This window comes from Bubalus kerabau, chromosome 11 (assembly GCF_029407905.1).
Source record: "Bubalus kerabau isolate K-KA32 ecotype Philippines breed swamp buffalo chromosome 11, PCC_UOA_SB_1v2, whole genome shotgun sequence".
Classification (NCBI taxonomy): domain Eukaryota; kingdom Metazoa; phylum Chordata; class Mammalia; order Artiodactyla; family Bovidae; genus Bubalus; species Bubalus kerabau.
In genome coordinates, this window is record NC_073634.1 from 29,395,561 (window position 1) to 29,418,540 (window position 22,980).

General features: G+C 39.1%; 1 protein-coding gene and 1 pseudogene across 4 annotated transcripts in view; one reads left to right on the top strand and one right to left on the bottom strand.

Annotated features, from left to right (window-relative positions):
- The window catches only part of PPM1B (protein phosphatase, Mg2+/Mn2+ dependent 1B), a 93,524-nt gene that overhangs the window by 35,290 nt on the left and 35,254 nt on the right, over positions 1–22,980 (top strand). The window lies entirely within an intron of this gene.
- Positions 3,480–3,936, bottom strand: LOC129622993 (small nuclear ribonucleoprotein E-like; annotated as a pseudogene).

Sequence of the window (22,980 nt, forward strand, 5' to 3'; positions counted from 1 at the left end):
TTTCCATATTCTGTTTTGACTTTAGCTTAGGAAGGGCACTCGGTTTTTCTGTTGCAGTAGACGCCAAGATAATGATGCATCTTGGGTTTTGTGTATTTATAAACAGTAGACATCCTCTAATACAGAGTTGTCTTTCCCTCTTTAATTTTGGTGGTGAGTAGTGCATGTAAACTGTTAAATGACTGAAGGACAGCTGCACTCCAGTTTTTAATTTAATTTCATCCTTTCTTTCAGCTTCTGTAATGAATAACAATTTTTAAAGAAATATTTTAATGTTAACTAGACACCTGGTAGGTCTACCCTCAGGAATAGATAAACATGCCATTTCTTCTTTTACAAGGACTCAGAATTCACTATCAGCCCTGATCAGACTTAATGTGTGTGTGTGTGTGTGTGTGTGACTTCAGTTCAGTTCAGTTGCTCAGTCGTGTCCGACTCTTTGTGACCCCCATGAACTGCAGCACACCAGGCCTCCCTGTCCATCACCAAGTCCCAAACTCATGTCCATTGAGTTGGTGATGCCATCCAACCATCTCATCCTCTGTCGTCCGCTTCTCCTCCTGCCCTCAATCTTTCCCAACATCACGGTCTTTTCAAATGAGTCAACTCTTCGCATGAGGTGGCCAAAGTACTGGAGTTTCAGCTTCAACATCAGTCCTTCGAGTGAACACCCAGGACTGATCTCCTTTAGGATGGACTGGTTGGATCTCCTTGCAGTCCAAGGGACTCTCAAGAGTCTTCTCCAGTGTCACAGTTCAAAAGCATCAATTCTTCTGCACTCAGCTTTCTTTATAGTCCAACTCTCACATCCACGCATGACTATTGGAAAAACCATAGCCTTGACTAGATGGACCTTTGTTGACAAAGTAATGTCTCTGCTTTTTAATATGCTATCTAGGTTGGTCATAACTTTCCTTTCAAAGAATAAGCGTCTTTTAATTTCATGGCTGCAGTCACCATCTGCAGTGATTTTGGAGCCCAGAAAAATACAGTCAGCCACTGTTTCTACTGTTTCCCCATCTATTTGCCACAAAGTGATGGGACTGGATGCCATGATATTAGTTTTCTGAATGTTGAGTTTTAAGCCAACTTTTTCACTCTCCTCTTTCACTTTCATCAAGGCTCTTTAGTTCTTTTTCCCTTTCTGCCATAAGGGTGGTGTCATCTGCATACCTGAGGTTATTGATATTTCTCCCGGCAAGCTTGATTCCAGCTTGTGCCTCTTCAGCCCAACATTTCTCATGATGTACTCTGCATATAAGTTATATAAGCAGGATGACAATATACAGCCTTGACGTATTCCTTTTCCTATTTGGAACCAGTCTGTTGTTCCATGTCCAATTCTAACTGTTGCTTCCTGACCTGCATATAGTCACTGCTGCTGCTGCTGCTAAGTCGCTTCAGTCGTGTCCAACTCTGTGCGACCCCATAGACAGCAGCCCACCAGGCTCTCCCGTCCCTGGGATTCTCCAGGCAAGAACACTGGAGTGGGTTGCCAATTCCTTCTCCGATGCAGAAAGTCACTTCACTCAGTTGCTAGTCATGTCCAATTCTTTGCGACCCCATGGACTGTGGCCGGCCTGGCTCCTTTGTCCAAGGAATTCTCTAGGCAGGAATACTAGAGTAGGTTGTCTTTCCCTTCTCCAGGGGATCTTTCCAACCCAGGGATAGAACCCAAGTCCCCCACATTGCAGGCCGATTCTTTACCGTCTGAACCACCAGGGAAGCCCTGGGACTTAATTCCTCCTCTCTAGTCTAAGCAGTCCCAGCTTCTTCAGATGTTTGTTACCTGATGTATTTTTTCCAGTTGCCTGCTGTTCTCATCTTTTACTTGGGATATATTTTAATTTTGTCAATGTTCCTCTCAAAGTGTGGTCCTTAGAATGAAATTTGTTGCTGTATACGTTTGATAAATCACAGTGCTGAACCTTATATCAATCTAGACTATTGTATTTTTTAGCTTTACTGAGCTTGAGTTGGAAACTGTGGTTCAGCCATTTTCAGTTGCAGTAGGCCTCCCATAATGTGAGCATTATCCAATGCAGATTATTTCTGGTAAGTCAACTACTTCATTTGGTGCTCACTTGCTCATTCATTCATTCCATACATATTTATGGGCTTCCCTAGTGGCTCAGTTGGTAAAGAATTGGCCTGTAGTGCAGGAGGTCTGGGTTCAATCCCTGGGTTGGGAAGATCCCTTGGAGAAGGAAATGGCAACCCACTCCAGTACTCTTGTTTGGAGAATTCCATGGACAGAGGCATGGTACAGGCTGCAGTCCATGGAGCTGCAAAGAGTTGGACACGACTGTGCACCTAACTTTCACTTTTTTCCGTACATATTTATGGAGTGCTTACTGTGTACCATGCGTAGTTGTAGTCATTTTGGCATTGTGTAAGACAGATGTGTTTCTCTTCTCTTGGATCTTACATTCTGGTTGATATCAATAAAGTAAAGAATTGGATGAAAAACCGTTTCAGCAAGCTGTGAGTAAAAGAAAACTGAAAAATGAACTGTGATAGTATTCGGGGTTCTCAGGAAAGGTCTCTTTGAGTTAACTGTTGGGCTGAGATCTAAATGTCAAGGAGCCAGCCATGCAGGTATGCGGGTGGAGAAATAAGGGTTATTCCAGAAAGAGGAAGAAGTAAAAACAAAAGTCCAGAGATAGGGAACAAGCTTGACATGTTGAGTGAAAAGATAAGTCCACAGTGGCTAGAGAGCTTAAGTGATGGAGGAAGAGTTATAGGAAGTAAGATTGAAGAACTAAACAGGAGTCAGATCATAGAGGACTGTGGTAAGTTTTTCTTTAAATTTTCTTTAAATTCAGTGGGAAGTCAAGAGTGAAATGATTTCATCATATGGAAGAAAGATCACTCTGGAGAATGAATTAGAGGCAAAAATGGAAGAAGGACCACTGGTTATTGCAGTAGTCTACGCAGTGGACAGTGATCACTTTGCGATGGTGCAGCTGCAGATGAGAGATGTGGGATGGATTCAAGATATATTTGGAGATAAAATTGATAGGATTTACTAGTGAATTAAATAGTGTATTTGAGAGAAAGCAGAGTCAAGGTTCTGACAAACAGGTTTTTTTATTCATGTGAGGAAGTGGAGATTTGTTTAAACTCTGGAAGAAAAAAACCTCACATATTTTAAGTATTTACTATGGTGTGTGTTGTTGATGGTTAAGAGAATGGACTCTGGAGTTAGACTGCTTGGTAACAATAGCTCTGCTACCTACCTTGGACAAGTTACTCAGCCATTCTTTGACTCAGTGCTCTCATCTATAAAGTGAGGACAGTAATAATATCCATCTTAAAAATGTGTTGCAAAGACTAAGTGACTTGATTGATGTAGGTGTAGATAATACAGGCTCCAGCGCCTATTCATATAAAGAATCTATATAAATGTTAGCTTTTATTATCTTAAAGGTCTTTGCAAGGGTAATATTGAGTCTACATAACGATAGCCATATGCTGACTTTTTTTTTTTTTTTTTTTTTTTTGATAAAAACAGTCCCACAGCATTTATTGTAATCTGGTAATAACATAAGGGTGAGCAGAACAATATGAATACATGTTTTAGAACTACATCTCTAACAGAGGACACCTAAAAAAACCAACGGTATTGCCAAACAATTTCTCACTTCATCTGTCACTTCTAGTTGGAGACACTTTGGAGCAGAGTAATGTTATCTCCTTTTAGCATGATCCGACCCAGTTGTTTTCTTCACTTTGTTTTAGAATGAATCTCTTCTGCGTCACCTAATACGAGGTTCGTATACTCATCAAAACCAATGATGCAGCCCTCTATCGGCATATTCACTGGCTCATAAAGCCACACCTGAATCCGTGATCTATTTTGCAAGTATCTGAAGATGAGACTGATGGGCTGCACCATCACCTTCTGACCTTCTGGCCCTGGCCCCGGTACGCCATGCTGGACGCTCACAAGCACCACAGTGCTCCACACTCTCCCATATGCTGACTGTATATACTAATAGCTATATAAGATATAATTTTTCTCTTTAATTGAAGCTTTATATTTTTTGCCTTTCCCCAGGAACATCTGTAATTTTTTGTTTACTGCCATTGTGAAAATATGATAAAGATTATTTTGTGTTTTCCTGTAGCTCTGTGTTGCTAGCTAAAATCTGCTTAGGACTGCGTTTGTATCAAATCTCTTTCAGAGTATGCTATACTAGAGTATCTTACACTGAAGAAATGTCTTGCAAGAGGTACCAGAAATGCTGGGGTTTTGCTAACATGCCTCATAATACAGCTTTTATATTCCTTTTTGGGAAGTATCTATTAATCCTATTTCTGTAAAATTAGAAAATGCACCATGAGAATTTTTTCACCTTGTTTCTTACAGAAGTACAGTTCATTTAACTAGAATTTGATATTTTGATTTATAGCATAGTAAATAATACTAAATATTTAGTCTTATTCTAAATTCTTTCCAGAAAGGAACTTTTCTGTTAGTGGTATATACATCTGTTTATGAATTTTTGATGTGTTTTGCCCTAGATTGGTGCTAACTTTTAGAGATTATTAATTACATCCCAATTTTTTTTAAATCTTGCATCAAGTGTAGAATCCATGCTTTTTATTTATTCTTTTTAATAGTAGGATTTACCAGTGGGTTTACTACTTCAAAGAAGTGCCAGTGTATTGAAACAAGCAGGATGTGTCTGCTGGGTGTTAATGGTTCTCTCACCATGTCACTATGAGTGATTGTTTTTTTGTTTGCAGAGAGGAAAACCTTTGGGTATCACTATATTGATATTTCTAGCCAAAATTTATTTACATTTTTATAGATTATAGCTTTGATTACTAAAGGATTCATTATAAAGGGATTTTCATAGTTGAAATAACATTCATGAAATGGTATTAAATTTAAGTATTTAATGTTCATTACATTTACATGGTTTAAAACGGAAAAGATACAGCATGGTATATAATGGAGATTCTCTCTTTAATTCCTGTCTTCCAGCCTTTTGATTTCTCTTCCCCACAGGTAATCAGTTCTGTGTATGCTTCCAGGAAATGAATATAAACATTTATGCAGGAATATATACATCTGTGCACTTGCCCACATGTGTATATATTCTTTTTTAAAAGTTGTAGGGTATTATGGTTTATATTTTATCTTTAAGTGTATATCATAATTCATCCCTATTAAATAAAATTTGCTGTTGTTCAGTTGCTCAGAAAATATTTCATTTTTTAGGCACTGTAAGTTTCTTGGTTCTTTTAAAGTCTAGATTGATATGTATACTCAGATGTGTAGTTTTCTAGAGTTTCTGTTACATAAGGATCTCATAGATCTTTTCAGTAAAATATGGCACATGGTTCTGATGTTGTTGTTCAGTCACTCAGTCATGTCCAGCTCTTTGCGACCCCATGGACTGCAGCATGCCAAGCTTCCCTGTCCTTCACCATCTTCTGTAGCTTGCTCAAACTCATGTCCATTGAGTCAGTGATGCCATCCAACCATCTCGTCCTCTGTTGTCCCCTTCTCCTGCCTTCAGTCTTTCCCAGCATCAGAGTCTTTTCTAATGAGTCGGCTCTTTGCATCAAGTGGCCAAAGTAGTGGAGCTTCAGAGTATTAGAACTGATAATAAAATTATCAGTTGCCAAATGAGTGATATTAAAATTGTTTTGTCTATTTTACCATTGCCACTCATATGTCTGTCCGTCTACCTACCATCCAGTTAACTATTCATCTGTCCATCCACCATCTACCATTTGTACATTTAGGAGTAAACCTGTAGGTAAATTTTTAGAATGTGGTTGAAGAGTATGTGCAACTGTAATTTTTGGTAGACTTTGTTAAATTGCCTTCCAGTGAGGTTGTACCACTCTGTTGGTACCAGCAATGTATGTTCCTGCATCATGTCGTCAAGAGAATGATTATCAAACCTTTGATCTTTGCCAGTCTGACACGTGAAAAATTATCTTAGTGTAGTCTTAATTTTCATTTCTTTTATGAATGTGAAGTTGGACATAGTTTAAGATCCATTTCTGGGGGGTTTTTTGGTCCATTTATCTATCATGGTGTTCATCTTCTTACTGATTTATGGGACCCTTTTAATATTAGGGAAATTAGTTCATGATATGTAATATAATTTTTTATTTCTTATCCATGTAGTGTGCTATTGTTTTACTTTGTTTCTTTAATATATTTTCTTTTCTTTTTTAATTAAAATATCTAGTTTACCTATAATCAAATAGTTCTAAAAGCTCCTCTCGAAGAAGATTCCCTGGAACCAACCATTTTGAACTCTTGTAGCTGATTCCTTTGGAATTTATCTTCAAATTTCTAAACAGCTGTGCTGCTTGATTTTGCTTTTTTCTTTTTTTTTCAGTTTTAGAAATTATCTGTCCCATTACAGAAGAAGAGATTTAACCACTGTACTACCCCAAAAACACATATTCCCTACACACCCTTCTCCCTTCACCTCCTGTTCTTCCTCATCTCTTCCAGATAGGATTACTTATTTCCAGGACAATTTCTTGTTTTCCTTGGAGTTCTTAAATTCCGTTTGGTGTGCTAATCATTAATTTAACCCCCCGGCTTTCCCCCAGTTGAGACCGACACCATTCTAATTCTTGGGGTTTTGTATGAAAACTTTTTTCTCACTGAAAGCACAAAGGCTCTACCTACCAATCTTGCATAATGTGCCTTTGTAAGCCTTCTATTTTCATCCTTTGTGCTTGGCACAGAGTAGACCCCTTCAGTCTTGAAAATCATGCCATTCAGTTTGGAAATTTTCTTAGATTATTTTTAAAAATTATTTCCTCTCTTCAATTTTCTGTTTTCTCTTACTCCTGTTTTTGACTACTAAACCTCCTGGACTAATCCTGTACTGTTTTACCATGTCTGCCTTGTGCTGTAATTTCTGGGAGTTTCCTTCAACATTTATCTTTCCAACTTTCTCTTTTATGATTATGTTTTTACTTTACAGGAGCTCTTTGTTCCTCTGAATGTTCTGTTTTTCCTTTTAATAACATCTTGTTATTTCATGGATTCAAAAATCTTATCTTTCTGAAAGGAGTTTGCTCACTTGTTTCCTTCCTCTCGTCTTTCCTTAAATTTTCTCTCCCTAACCTCATCCTTTTTTCTTCCAAGCTGCCCTTTTCTGCTTGTTTTGCTTGCAAACCCCCTACCCCCCACCCCCACCCCCACCCCCACCCCCTGCCACCCTTCTATTAGGGGACTTCTGTGTTTGGCCGTTGGGCTTTCTGCTTATATTTTAAAGTGGGCATTGAATAGCTGATTGGAAGCTCTGTGCTTGTCCATGGAACTTACTGGCTGTGGACTTCACTCCAGGGTAATCTGACTGACCTGTTTGTGTGAGTAACCTCCAATATTAGCACCTTTTGGTCTTCCTTTAGGGCTGGTGATATTATAAAGAGTAGAAAAACTCTTCTCATCTTTTTAAGAGGGTATAAATTTGATTGCCATCACTTTGAAAATCAGGTCACTGGAAAAGATTTTCAGTTCAGTCACTCAGTTGTGTATTATGTCAAATAAAACTTTCACTTAATTTTATGTTTTTTAAATCTCACTTCCAACCTTCATCTCTCTGCCTGGTTTTCTTCAATACCAAAAGTCCTGTTTACTTTCTTCAGAAATATTATTATTTAATACAAGTGAAGTGAAGTGAAAGTCTCCCAGTCGTGTCTGACTCTTTGCAACCCTATGAACTATACAGTCCATGGAATTCTCCAGGCCAGAATACTGGAGTGGGTAGCCTTTCCCTTCTCCAGGGGATCTTCCCAACCCAGGAATCAAACCCAGCTCTCCCGCTTTGCAGGCGGATTCTTTACCAGCTGAGCCACAAGGGAAGCCTTTAATATAAGGCCTATCATAAAAATTATGTAGTTAATTGTCTTGTGTGAGAGACGCAGCTTCCAGGAGTTCAGAAGGATGATAAGTGATTTGGAGAGTTTTATAAAATTTCATTTAAGGGGATATGCTTGACTTGAAGGTTGTTTCTTTTCCAAGTTGGAGTAGACAATATGGTGGCTGTTACTTTGGGAACCTTGGGGAAGTTACAAGTTTTGTAACTTTCATTCAGAAATCAAGAAATCTGGTCAAAATTCTTAAATCTTTTTTCTTCTTTCTTTTCATGAATCATTTGCTGTGTATGAGATACGAACTTGGCTGGTGGTACTGTTCTTTTATGAACTATACTTTGATCTTACTGTGTCATATTTAATCTTTTAGCTGTTAGTAGCTGGTAATTCACTTACTAATCAGACTTCAATAACAGAGTTTCAGAGCAGGAGGAGATGCTCAATATTATTGTATATACCTTTTTTCCTAAGAAAACAGATAAGTGGAAGAGCCAGAAATCAAACCCAATGTTAAGGCATTCTTTTTCTTGTTTCCTATAGTTCATTGTCTTGATATGTTTATTGCATGTGTATGTATCTTGAGTACAAGTTCAGTTCAGTTCAGTCACTCAGTTGTGTCTGACTCTTTGCGACCCCATGGACTGCAGCACGTCAGGCCTCCCTGTCCATCACCAACTCTGAGTTTACTCAAACTCATGCCCATTGAGTCTGTGATGCCATCCAACTATCTCATCCTCTGTTGTCCCCTTCTCCTCCCACCTTCAACCTTTCCCAGCACCAGGGTCTTTTCCAGTGAGTCAGTTCTTCGCAGCAGGTGGCCAAAGTATTGGAGTTTCAGCTTCAACATCAGTCCTTCCAATGAATATTCAGGACTGATTTCCTTTAGTAGAAGCTCATATGCTTTTATTTATTAGCAGAAAATATTTCATTTTTCAGGCACTGTAAGTTTCTTGGTTCTTTTAAAGTCTAGATTGATGTGTATGCTCAGATGTGTAGTTTTCTAGAATTTCTGTTGCATGAGGATTTCATAGATCATTTCAATAAAATGTGGCACTTGGTTCTAATGTTGTCATTCAGTCACTCAGTCATGCCCAACTTTTTGAGACCCCATGGACAGCAGCATGCCAGGCCTCCCTGTCCTTCACCATCTCCTGAAGCTTGCTCAAACCCATGTCCACTGATGGGAGTCAGTGATGCTATCCAACCATCTCGTTCTCTGTCATCCCCTTCTCCTCCTGCCTACAATCTTTCTGAGCATCCGAGTCTTTTCAAATGAGTTGGTTCTTCGCATCATGTGGCCAAAATATTGGAACTTCAGTTTCGGCATCAGTCCTTCCAGTGAATATTCAGGACTGATTTCCTGTAGGATTGATTGGTTTTATCTCCTTGCAGTCCACAGGACTCTCAATAGCCTTCTCTAACACCACAGTTTGAAAGCATCAATTCCTCGGCGCTCAGCCTTCTTTCTGGTCCAACTCTCACATCCATATACGACTACTGGAAAAGCTATAGCTTTGACTAGACGGACCTTTGCTGGCAAAGTAATGGCTTTTTAATACTTTGTCTAGGTCCTAATAATCTCTAACAGATATTTTTGTAATTCATATGAGAAACTTTTCATGGCCAAGCCTTGTAGATGATCCTATTAAATGAACCTTAATTAAAATGACTATGAGTATGTGTGAGTAAACTGTTACTTCTTAAAAAAAAAAAAAAAAAAAAAAGTCTATGCAGGTAGTGGCCAGTGTTCTCATTTGCAGTTCTTTTTCTTAAACCAAAATTCCTTTCCCCTTTGGGAGACTATCCATTTTTATTATTGCCCCTCAATAATAACTTAAGGGAGACAGAGATCATTCAGCTTATCTTTAACGCCCTCTATAGAACATGAGCTTGAGACTTTCTGCCCTTAATTTGACATGAGATAATTGAGGTAAAACAGTCAGCAAAAACAAGACCAGCTGACTGTGGCTCAGATCATGAATTCCTTATTGCCAAATTTAGACTTAAGTTGAAGTAAGTGGGGAAAACCACTAGACCATTCAGGTATGACCTAAATAAAATCCCTTATGATTATACAGTGGAAGTGAGAAATAGATTTAAGGCACTAAATCTGATAGATAGAGTGCCTGATGAACTATGAGCAGAGGTTGGTGACATTGTACAGGAGATAGGGATCAAGACCATCCCCAAGAAAAAGAAATGCAAAAAGGCAAAATGGCTGTCTGAGGAGGCCTTACAAATAGCTGTGAAAAGAAGAGAAGCAAAAAGCACAGGAGAAAAGGAACAGTGTACCCATTTGAATGCAAAGTTCCAAAGAATAGCAAGGAGAGATAAGAAAGCCTTCCTCAGTGATCAATGCAAAGAAATAGAGGAAAACAATAGAATGGGAAAGACTAGAGATCGCTTCAAGAGAATTAGAGATAGCAAGGGAACATTTCATGCAAAGATGGGCTCGATAAAGAACAGAAATGGTATGGACCTAACAGAACCAGAAGATACTAAGAAGAGGTGGCAAGAATACACAGACTGTACAGAAGATCTTCACGACCCAGGTAATCACAATGGGGTGATCACTCACCTAGAGCCAGACATCCTGGAATGTGAAGTCAAGTGGGCCTTAGAAAGCATTACTGCGAAGAAAGCTAGTGGAGGTGATGGAATTCCAGTTGAGCTATTTCAAATCCCGAAAGATGATGCTGTGAAAGTGCTGCACCCAATATGCCAGCAAATTTGGAAAACTCAGCAGTGGCCACAGGACTGGAAAAGGTCAGTTTTCATTCCAATCCCAAAGAAAGGCAATGCCAAAGAATGCTCAAACTACCGCACAATTGCACTCATGTCACATGCTACTAAAGTAATGCTCAAAATTCTCCAAGCCAGGCTTCAGCAGTACGTGAACCGCGAACTTCCAGATGTTCAAGCTGGTTTTAGAAAAGGCAGAGGAACCAGAGGTCAAATTGCAAATGTCCACTGGATGATGGAAAAAGCAAGAGTTCAGAAAAACATCTATTTCTGCTTTATTGACTATGCCAAAGCCTTTGACTGTGTGGATCACAATAAACTGTGGAAAATTCTGAAATAGACAGGAATACCAGACCACCTGACCTGCCTCTTGTATGCAGGTCAAGAAGCAACAGTTAGAGCTGGACATGGAACAACAGACTGGTTCCAAATAGGAAAAGGAGTACGTCAAGGCTGTATATTGTCACCCTGCTTATTTAACTTCTATGCAGAGTGCATCATGAGAAATGCTGGGCTGGAAAAAGCACAAGCTGGAATCAAGATTGCCGGGAGAAATATCAGTAACCTCAGATACGCAGATGATGCCAACTTCATGGCAGAAAGTGAAGAAGAACTAAAGAGCCTCTTGATGAAAGTGAAAGAGGAGAGTGAAGAAGTTGGCTTAAAGCTCAACATTCAGAAAACTAAGATCATGGCATCCAGTCCCATCACTTAGTGGCAAATAGATGGGGAACTGGGCTTTATTTTTTGGCTTTATTTTTCTGGGCTCCAAAATCACTGCAGATGGTGATTGCAGCCATGAAATTAAAAGACACTTGGGCTTCCCTTGTGGCTCAGCTGGTAAAGAATCTGCCTGCAATGTGGGAGACCTCCTGTGTTCGATCCCTGGGTTGGGAAGATCCCCTGGAGAAGGGAAAGGCTACCCACTCCAGTATTCTGGCCTAGAGAATTCCATGGACGGTACAGTCCATGAGGTCACAAAGAGTCGGACACGACTGAGTGACTTTCGCTTTACTCCTTGGAAGGAAAGTTATGATCAACGTGCTCCTGCTGCTAAGTCACTTCAGTCGTGTCTGACTCTGTGTGACTCCAGAGACGGCAGCCCACCAGGCTCCCCCATCCCTGGGATTCTCCAGGCAAGAACACTGGAGTGGGTTGCCATTTCCTTCTCCAATGCGTGAAAGTGAAGTAGCTCAGTCGTGTCCGACCCTCAGCAACCCCGTGGACTGCAGCCTTCCAGGCTCCTCTGTCCATGGGATTTTTCAGGCAACCTAGACAGCATATTAAAAAGCAGAGACATTACTTTGTCAACAAAAGTCCGTCTAGTCAAGGCTATGGTTTTTCCAATAGTCATGTATGGATGTGAGAGTGGGCCTATAAAGAAAGCTGAGCACCGAAGCATTGATGCTTTTGAACTGTGGTGCTGGAGAAGACTCTTGAGAGTCCCTTGGAGTGCAAGGAGATCCAACCAGTCCATCCTAAAGGAGATCAGTCCTGGGTGTTCATTGGAAGGACTGATGTTGACGCTGAAACTCCAATACTTTGGCCACCTCATGCGAAGAGCTGACTCATTTGAAAAGACCCTGATACTGGGAAGGATTGAGGGCAGAAGGAGAAAGGGAGGACAGAGAATGAGATGGTTGGATGGCATCACCATTGGGATGGACGTGAGTTTGAGTAGGCTCCAGCAGTTGGTGATGCACCGGGAGGCCTGGCGTGCTGCGGTCTGTGGGGTTGCAAAGAGTCGGACGCAACTGCGCAACTGAACTGAATTGAGGTAAGAACTTTCAAACTTTATTAAAGGTTGAGGAAATCTGAAGGGAAACAAGCATAGAGCACCGTGTGTGTGTGTGTGTGTGTGTGTGTGTGTGTGTGTGTGAGTTGCTCATTTGTGTCCGACTCTTGTGACCCCATGGACTGTAGCATTCCAGGCTCCTCTGTTCATGGAGTTCTCCAGGCAAGAAAACTGGAGTGAGTTTCCATGCCTTCCTCAAGGGGATCTTCCCAACCCAGGAATCAAACCCAGGTTTCCAGCATTGCAGGCAGATTCTTTACCGTCTGAGCCAGGGAAGCCGAAGGGCTATTGATTATGCAAAATAGATTGTGCTAAGTGCTGTGTATGGTAAGGAACTTAGTATTAATAAGGTTTAGTAGAGCACCACGGGGAAAGGATTTCTGGAAAAGATAGGACTGAAATCTGAGTTTTCAGGAAGGATGGGAGGTAATGAAGGAGGGCACAATTTTAAAAATAATTCATTGTCTAAATTAAGGTAGACTAAATAGTCCTGCTTTTGAATTTACACTATATTAGAATCAGTACACATGTTCAGTTTAATAGTTTCTTCTTCGTTTTTACATTACTAAGGTACTTTTTATTTGAAAAAATGAAGCTATATGCTTCGATGACCTATTATTGTTTCTTATTGTGCCGTCACTTTTGTTTATAAATATGTAATCTGGTCGGACTTGATTGTAAACTGAGGGCAGCTCCAATGTAAGTAGATCCCTCTCACTTTATTGATGAGAACAAGTCAGCCTCAGTCTACCAGGAAAGGCAAGGGACCTGGAGTACTAAATTCAAAATAATTTTTAGAACATAATGCTTCAGACAGTTTTTCTTGTTCTTTGTCAGAGTTTATCATCAAAATAGGTTAGTAGCCAAGTGCATTATATTTACTGTTCTTGGGAGTAGTAGAGAATTTTATACAGGGAACCTTACATGGTTTATAAGTGGAAATTAACTTTTTTTCTTCTGTAGCAACTATGAATTCATTTCTTTAGATGAAGTTATATTCCCTAGGTATGTTTAGGGCGAAAGGGAGAAAAGAACCTCTATTATATTGGATCAGTTGACTTAAGGAATAGAGATGACTTTGAGTGAGCTAAAGGGGTGTTTCGAAAACAGGAATCTAATACTCAGTTTTGAAAGTGTTTTATCTGGTCATGAGTAGTATTAATATCTTCTTAGTATGTATCTTTACCTGCATTTGACCTTACTTTATAGTAGTAATATTTTAGTTTGAATATTTAAACAGCCCATTAGGTTTCTTTCAACTGAATTTTGGCTTGTTACATATAAAGATTGCCCACCCTCTGCCCTCAGCCCTTTCAGTGTTGATTTGTAAGCAGACTCAAAGGTATCAGAGTTTTTTAATGTGGAGGCTTATTCTAGAAAATAATGTCAGCTCTAGATCTGCTTGTCTAAATTTTAGGCCTCTAGGATTTTTGTCCAGATTTTTTGTTCTCAGTGGAAAGCATTTTCAGTCTGGTTTGCTGTTTGCCTAGGCAAGAAGGACAAGGACATCCTTGAATTCCCATATCTGTGATTCTAAGTAGGCAATAGATATCTCAGTAGGAAATAATGTTATTATTAGGATTTTTGTGCTTCTACTTTACTCTGTGAAATACTCGTGTACACACACATGCACATCAATTCTGCTCTTACTCTTTGGTTTTTGTATATGCTGGCTAATTCCTTCTCCCACTTCTACCTTTTACTTCTCATCTTAGGCTTCTTCCTTTGCAAAATTTTAAGTACATGTAACTTTTGATGCCTGTTCTTGACATACCTATACTTATCCCCTTAGACCCCCTGTATCACCACATGCCTTCATTACATGTGCACTGGCCTTTATCTTCCACCAGACTATACTTGCTTTTAGGGAAGAGGTCATCATATTCCTACTACCCAGAACAGTGCCTAGCTTGTAGTAGGCACTTAGGAAATGCTTCAATGAGTGACTATTGGGTTGGCCAGAAAGTTTGCTTGACTTTTTCTGTATCCAGTACTACTGTTAAAGTACTTTTAAAGTATTCAATACATCATGAATATGTATTATTTATTGCTGCATTTTATGCGTTGACTGTGAATGAAAAATTTTAGAATCAGTCCAGAATTGAATGCTAGATAATATATATAAACACATGTGAAACCTTTTAAGTGATTTTTAAAATGTGGTTAAAGTGATTTAAGGGCTTCCCTGGTGGCTCAGAGGTTAAAGCGTCTGCCTGCAATGTGGTAGACCTGGGTTCGATCCCTGGGTCGGGAAGATCCCCTGGAGAAGAAAGTGGCAACCCACTCCAGTATTCTTGCCTGGAGAATCCCATGGACGGAGCAGCCTGGTGGGCTACAGTCCATGGGGTTGCAAAGAGTCAGACACGACTGAGCGACTTCACTTCACTTTTAAAGTGATTTAAGGAAATTACTTAAATAAAAAAGATAGCCAGTAGTTCCATCTTCCGTGTATGAGAACTCTTTAAAATACTGTTTCTCAGGTGCCTATTTTATAGTACAGTTACTCTGTACCATTGGTTAAGCAAGTAAATAATAACATTATGCTGCTTTGGGTTCAGTAGTGTATTTTTCCTCAAAGAAGGCAATGGAAAAAGACAGATGTGCAGAGAACATTGTTTATTCAGTCTTCAGACGATGCTTGCTGTACATATATTCTCAGTCTTGTAAAAACTTAGGCTTGCAGAGTGGTATAGACCAAGTGATCTCTATAAGGACTATACAGGACCATCCATCAGTATTAATTTTTAAAGATTAAACCTCAATTGTCTTTCACCCTGAGAAAGGCAAATTACGTTTAATATAGTGATAATACAGTGATTGACATTGGCTTCCCTATGCTGTTATTATTTCACATGGGATGGTGAGGGAACCTAAGGAATGGTAAAATTTTCACTTCGTCGGTTGTATTCGTCGTTGTACCACGTTGAGGTTTACATGTGATTACATTGATATCATGGATCTAGTTTTAGCTAAACTGTCTTCCAAAAATAAGCAAGTGATTGTAAAAGATACCTATCAAGAAATTAGATTGATTGTGATTATGATAAAGCACAAGCAAGCACACAACATAAAAAAATGTTAAAACTCTTAATCCCAATATGGGCTCTTAATATGGGGTAAAAAATATAATATCATCCGATCTCAAATATCAATTTCTCAAAATTTGAGATTGTCCAAGATTATTTGAAATAGGTGACTCTGTTTACTGTTGTTGAAACTGTAGCTTGTGTAAGTGTACATACAATGTGCTTGATAGGTGGCTAAGTGATAGCATAAAATCAGCAAATTAGCAAGATGTTTTAAAAAATATGCATTGAGGATAAAAACTAAGCCTTATGAAGTTTTCCCCCAGAAGTGTTTGATCGAGCCATACAACTTTCAATACAGTCCTACAGAATTTCTCTAAATTTAACTGTAGATGTTAACAAGGCCCTTTGAGGTTTCTTGTTCAGTAGGAAAAGATAGAAAGCGTGCCACTGGGGAAACACTAGGTTTTCAGGCCTTGGTCAAAATGACTGAAATAATGCATAGAATATATGGCCAAAAATTAAAATACATTCCTTTGTTATCAGATGTCTTTGAAACATGTAGTAAACAGTGCCAAGTTGATGAAACCAGTATGAGACCAATTATATGTGGGAGCTCTACTTTAAGATTGACTAAAATAAAACATTTTCCCTTACTCTTTGCTAAGTTTTGTCTTTTGGTGGGGAGTGAAGAGTTACAGCAAAGAGATGCTGGACAAAAGTATATTCTCAACAGTAAATATTTCTTTCATAAAAATTAGCCTTTTATGGAAGAAAAATCATAGGCACTTAAGGTGAAAATGGTTCACTGCATCCTTCCTAGGAAAATTACTGCAGCAGAGAAATTGAACCAGGAGTTCCGAGCTGTTAGTGTCATCAGTGTAGTTAATTTTATGAAAACAAGACTTTTAACTTTAAAATCCAGGGAGCTGTTTACAGCGGTGATACCAAAATATGCAGATGCTCAAGTCCCTTATATAAAATGGTGTGGTATTTGCATATAACCTATGCACAACCTCCCCTTCCTGTATACTTTAAATCAGCTCTAGATTACCTAATACAATATAAATGCCATGTAAAAGTTGCTGGTGCTTGGCATATTCGAGTTTGCTGTTTGGAACTTCCTGGAATTCCACCCCCCCTCCACTAGTATTTTCAACTTGTGGTTGGTTGAACCTGAATACGTGGAAGCAGCTGATACTGAGGGCTTACTGTGAATGAATGAAATGAGAAATGACCAAGAAGTTAACAGTCTGCCACATACAGTTTTGTATGATGATTATCTCATAGCAAAGATTTTTGCTTTTGAAGAGTTAGAATACTTAAAATAGTAATTACTAATTGCTATGCAGATATTTTTGGATAAAAGAAAATACGCACTCTTAATACACATGCTATTTCAGGATGAAGTTTGCTTACTAAGAAAGTAAACTCTTTTTTAGAGAGAGAGTACTGTTAGCAAAAGAACAGTTAAGAAACAAATGTTTGGAGACGGTTTGTTTTGTGATTTTTGTTGAGGGGGGGAAAAGATAATATATATTAAGTGAACTTTAAGAACTTTGAAATTTAGGTATATCTTCTAGGAAAACTCACATATTTGCACCATGATTTTTTTTTTTTTTAAACAGCACTGTTTCATACTTTTAAATGAGAAATAACTCCAATAGTCGTTGACAGTGGAAGGGGTGGAATAAGCATACAGCGGCATATCGGTTCAGTTCAGTTGCTCAGTCGTGTCCGACTCTTTGCGACCCCATGAATCGCAGCACGCCAGGTCTCCCTGTCCATCACCAACTCCAGGAGTTCATCCAAACTCATGTCCATAGAGTCGATGATGCCATCCAGCCATCTCATCCTCTGTCGTCCCCTTCTCCTCCTGCCCCCAATCCCTCCCAGCATCAGAGTCTTTTCCAATGAGTCAACTCTTCGCATGAGGTGGCCAAAGTACTCGAGTTTCAGCTTTAGCATCATTCCTTCCAAAGAAATCCCAGACCCAAATAAAAGTACATTGGGTTGATCAGTTGGGGTTGTCATACGCTGCTAAGCTAAGGAAAAACAGTGTGGACCTTGGAACGCTGGGTCAGCGCAAGTTCAGAACATTGCTTGTGCACACACTGAGATGTTTTCCCAAGGCATATGCGGGTCTATGACCTCCAGCTAGGTGATAGCCCTTGTACAAGAAAATAACAGACAGTTTAAAGTAATCAATAAAATGGGAGATGTGACTAGGGACACAGGAGGCTGACTTCATCGTAGCACAACAGATACTTTGTGCTTGCCAAGACACTAAATAAGAGTGATGTGGCTCCGAGGAACAGGGCTCTTGACCCAAGAGGTCTTGAGTCCCTGGTCCCATCTTTAAAACTTTAATTCTGTCTCTAGTTTCTTTTTTCCAAACTGTGCGTTGACCACTTTCCATCCCTACCTGCTGTGCTGGCTGCAGCAGTGGTGCCCAACATGGGGCATGAAAGTGATGGATTGAAGCGATGCATGATCCTGAAGAACAGTAGGCTGAGGCCTCTGAAAATCCCCCTTTGCGGTAAATAACACTCTCTTAGGCATTGAAACCAGGATTATATATGGGAAATTCAGAAAGCTCAAAACCGTACTGGCTGTATATATGCCTCTTAAGGCACCTTTTTAAAGAGGAGTGGGGGGTACAAAAATAAGCGAGGACCAGCTGTTGGAGCTTTTACAAACCATTGAGAAACATTGCTTATGGTTCCTTTCTCTCGGTACTTTTAGATTTAGGAACTTGGGAGAAGGTATTAGAGAAACTTCTTTGCAAGGGAGTGCCCTTGCCTGTATCTGTCTGGTCAATTCGGACACTGATCATTGACCCTGATAAAAACTATTTTAGAACCTCTTCAGACCCCAGAAAGCTCAGAGGGAGTGAGGATGAAGGTGAAACCCCATTAAAGGGAAAACCTGAATATGCAAAGCCTGAGGGGAGAGAGCAAAAAACACGGGAGGCTCTTAAAGCTACAGTTCCTTCTGCACTTTTGGGCAGGATGAATTTCCTTTACCTCCGCTTCCTCCTCCTGTCTTAAAAGCTGGAGTGACTCAAGCTTTTCCTTCCTTGCCATGGACAACGGTTCTGTCACCTCTCCAGAAAGGTATTTGGTGGGCTCGACAGGAGGGTGACTTGGAGGCTATGACTATGACATTTCCAATGACAGTACATGAATGAGTAGCTCCTGGGGAAGATCCTAATAATTCTAATGGGGTGTATGAGGCTGTACACAGATTCCCTTCAAAATACTAAAGGAACTTAGGCAAGCTGTTCAGAGTTATGGAGTAAATTCTCCTTTTACCTTGGGAATAGTGTGGGGACTAGCTGAGGGTCCCTGTTTGATTATGGTCGCTCATGACCAAGTCAGATAGATCCCCATCTCTTTAGATCAGTTGATAGGCAGTGGGAATTGGGGGACAACTCAAGATCAAGTGCTTATGGAAGATCAGGCCATAGAACAGGTGAGGTGATACTGCAGAAGAGCCTGGGAGAAAACAGGGGTTAAAGGACAGGCTTTCTTTAAGAGCTCTCACCTCCCCAAAGAGACAGTCCCTACTGGGACAACATTACCCCTGTTAGCAGAGCCAATTTGAACACTGTCTGGTTTAAATTTTAGATAAGAAACTATGACTACAAAAAGGAGAGATCACGTTTTTGATACTGAATGGCCATGATATTCTTTAGACTCCAGAGAAAACTGGTTAAAGTGAAGTCTTTTTAGAAATTGCAAAACTGGTTCTTCTTGCATGTGGAATTAAAAAAAATGTTGGCTTGTTAAAATACTTTTTTTGGAGCTCCAGTTCTGCCTGAGAAACAAAAACAGGCCTGGGAAAAAACCTCAAGTTAACTCTTATCGTGTCCTTGGGATACGCAGCCCACTATCTGGGACTCCAGCCATGAACAAATCGGTAGAACTCAAACCAAGAAGAAAAAGAAGGGGCAAAGAGACATTTTAAATATTAAGCAGAAAACTATGAGATCTCTGCCTATATGTCTGTCTAAATTTATGTGTCTGCCTTCATCCTTGAACAGAATTGCTTAAGGCTGATTGGACAATGAGCTCTATTTAATTGGCCTAAAGAGAAGTAAGTGCTTACGAATCAAACAATTATAAATTCAAAAAATTAAAATGAATTTCAGGCTTGTGTGAATTGGGAAATATTCACTATTAAATTGATACCTGGTATTAATGTTTATTTATTGACTTTGTGAAGATACTTTTGCAGATGACATAGCTTTGGGTGAATTATACTTACCAATCTACAGAATGATGATATAAAGTACAGTTCGTGGTTACTAAAGGAAAGTAAGACGTGTTTTTAATAGAAAGGTATAAGGAATGGCATTACGTTCTATTAAGGAAAAAGGAAGTACATTTGAACTTACAGGTGCTATTCTCTGAATGGGCAAATAGAGTGATAAATACAGAAGTATAAAAAAGGTATGTGACAGTGGAAGGGAGTTTTGTACATGATACAAGTTTCTTAAAGACATTAAACTGCCTTTGAAATCTTATATTGTTACTTTGACTAAGTGAATAACCATTGTTTCACAATGAATATAATCTGGTACCAATCTGAAATTTTATTTTCTCTTCCTGTTAAAAAAAAAAACAAAGTCTTCTTGGAATATGGCTTTTGATAACAGACTATGTAAATTTCTTTGTCTTTAAGTGATTCATACTTGCTTTTAAAATCTTTTGTTACTTTGATAAAATAAATGAATGTTATATCACAATGATCTATGGAAATTATGGCACACATAGACAAAGCTCATTCTGCTTCTACAAAATTAACCCCTCATCAGAAAATTTAAAATGGATAAAAAATGGCTATAAACCAGATAGTCGGGGCTATGGGAAATCCAAGGCGGCCTCTTGGCTTTTCCCGGCTCCCTAACAAATCTCACTTTTATTTGATAGGATAAAACCTTTCCTGGCTACAGGGTTAATATCTCGCAATTAAAAAAAAAGATTAAAATACATTTTCTGCAATCTCCAGTGATCAGGGCACCCACTTTGCTGGACAGGTTATACAGACACTGGCAAAAATTTCATGAGCTTCTTAGAGACTGTCACGTTCACTGACGTCCTTTGTCGTCAGGCAAGGACCACAAAACAAAAGGATTGGTTACACGAGATTGAACAGACTGCTAAATATGACTGCAATTTTCATGACTTTTTGTCTGACATATTACTGGCGTCTAATCTTTGTTTTCAGGTATAAAAAACCTCTTCTCCTCAAGTCACTGACGGTTTAAACAATTTAGTGATTTACACCTGTGGGTAAAATTAAAACATTTTTCTTTTCTCTCTGTCTCACCAGAAATTGGAGACATTGGGGTTCAAAACAGCCTCATCAAGGTACAAAAAAGACTGTCTCCAGACATACACAAAAATCTCGGCGTATACTGGGGAGCCCAAACTCATATAGATGAGGATTTTAACAGTTTGGTGAATTTAGAAAATTCAGTGCTACTCTTAGGAAAAGAAGCACAAAATCTTAAATTACAAATACATTTAATGTGTGACTGGAACATTACTACTTTTTGTGTGACCGCCCCCTCCCCCCCCAACCTCCCCAGGAATATAACCAATCTAAACACTCCTGGGAAAAGGTTAGATGGCACTTGAAGGGCCATGTGCTGACAACCTTACACTAGATATTAAAAAGCTACAAGCAAAAATCATTGGCATGCAACACGCTTCTTTCAGACTATTACCAGATACAGATACACTTCTTGGACTAAGCAGAGGGCCTTAAGCTCATTGAGTCCTCAAAGGCATAAGAGGTGGTCTCATTGAAACACCAGCTATGTTTTGCTGTTTCACTATATAATCATCTGTTTAGTCCTCAGATGCGTGCGAAAAACCCTCCGAGAACTAATGAAGAAAGAAGTTGCGAGATCAACATATCTTCTGCTACAAAAACAAAAAGGGGGATATGCAGGGGTGAATAGTTAGCTGCCTGTTGCTCTGGCTAAGCCATGAGAAAACCACTATGGGAAAAGAGTAAAAGCAAAATATAGCAATACAGCATAACCCAAATAAAAGTACATTGAGTTGATCAGTTGGGGTTGTCATACGCTGCTAAGCTAAGGAAAAACAGTGTGGACCTTGGAACGCTGGGTCAGCGCAAGTTCAGAACATTGCTTGTGCACACACTGAGATGTTTTCCCAAGGCATATGCGGGTCTATGACCTCCAGCTAGGTGATAGCCCTTGTACAAGAAAATAACAGACAGTTTAAAGTAATCAATAAAATGGGAGATGTGACTAGGGACACAGGAGGCTGACTTCATCGTAGCACAACAGATACTTTGTGCTTGCCAAGACACTAAATAAGAGTGATGTGGCTCCGAGGAACAGGGCTCTTGACCCAAGAGGTCTTGAGTCCCTGGTCCCATCTTTAAAACTTTAATTCTGTCTCTAGTTTCTTTTTCTCAAACTGTGCGTTGACCACTTTCCATCCCTACCTGCTGTGCCGGCTGCAGCAGTGGTGCATATTGTATTTTACATCAGCGTAAAGTGTTAAACATAAAATGAAACAACCAACATAAATACAGTTAGACTAGAAGGAACACTCATTATGAAGTTCAGAAATAATAAGAGGCTTCAGTGGTCTTGATAATGTTGTATTTTTAAAACTATATGGAAGGTATGTGGGTATTTAGTACTCTTTAGCTGTGTGTAACATTGTATAAAATATGTATTTCATGATTAAATAATTAAATCATTATGGGACAACACTAACTTTAAAATGAGATCAATTTTAAGCTTTAAAACAAATTACTAATTTGTAAAAGAATACGATCCCCGTTACAGCCAGTGAGTGTGGCGGTGACCAAAGCTCAGTCAAGTAGTTAATAGTTTACTGAACTTTGAATCTTGAGTAAGTGACTTTGAGAAAGGAATCAAATCCTTTGAGAAAGGAAGGTAGAAATCACCGCAGCCCCAGGCAAGGCTGTAATTTTCAAAGTGTTTGGCTGCCCAGCCTTAGGGGCTCTTTTGTTTCCTGATGGTTTTCCAAACTGTCCTTCCAGGCTCCCTTTGATTTTTAGAGTCTACTACAGTTTCTATTAAAGATCCCTCCTCCCTTTTCTCCTTTCTTTATTCCTAAATTAAAAACAAATTTGACGATAGAAACTTTAAAACTTATTTTTAAAACTCTTCTAAATGAGGAGTTCTGGTGACTTTTGAGCCCATTTGTTGAATTTGAAACAGCAGCACCTTAATTTGAAGAACATCAAGATAATGGAAATGACAAAAAAGTTCTTTTTTTGTAATTGGTAGTTGGGACTGAAGAGTGGGTGATAAATACAGTTATCAATTTAGTTTCACTTGCATTTAGCTATCTTTATAAGGTGGTGATGTTTTCTCAGGTGAAATAGGCATTAAAAACAATCTAAAATATACTTAGAACTAGGCTTTCAAATCATTGTGTCAAAATATTAAACCAGTGTGTTAAAAAATAAGCACATTCTGTTATATTGTTCTCAATACTTGTGTACTATACTTGAATGAAAGTTATTTTTAGGTAAGAG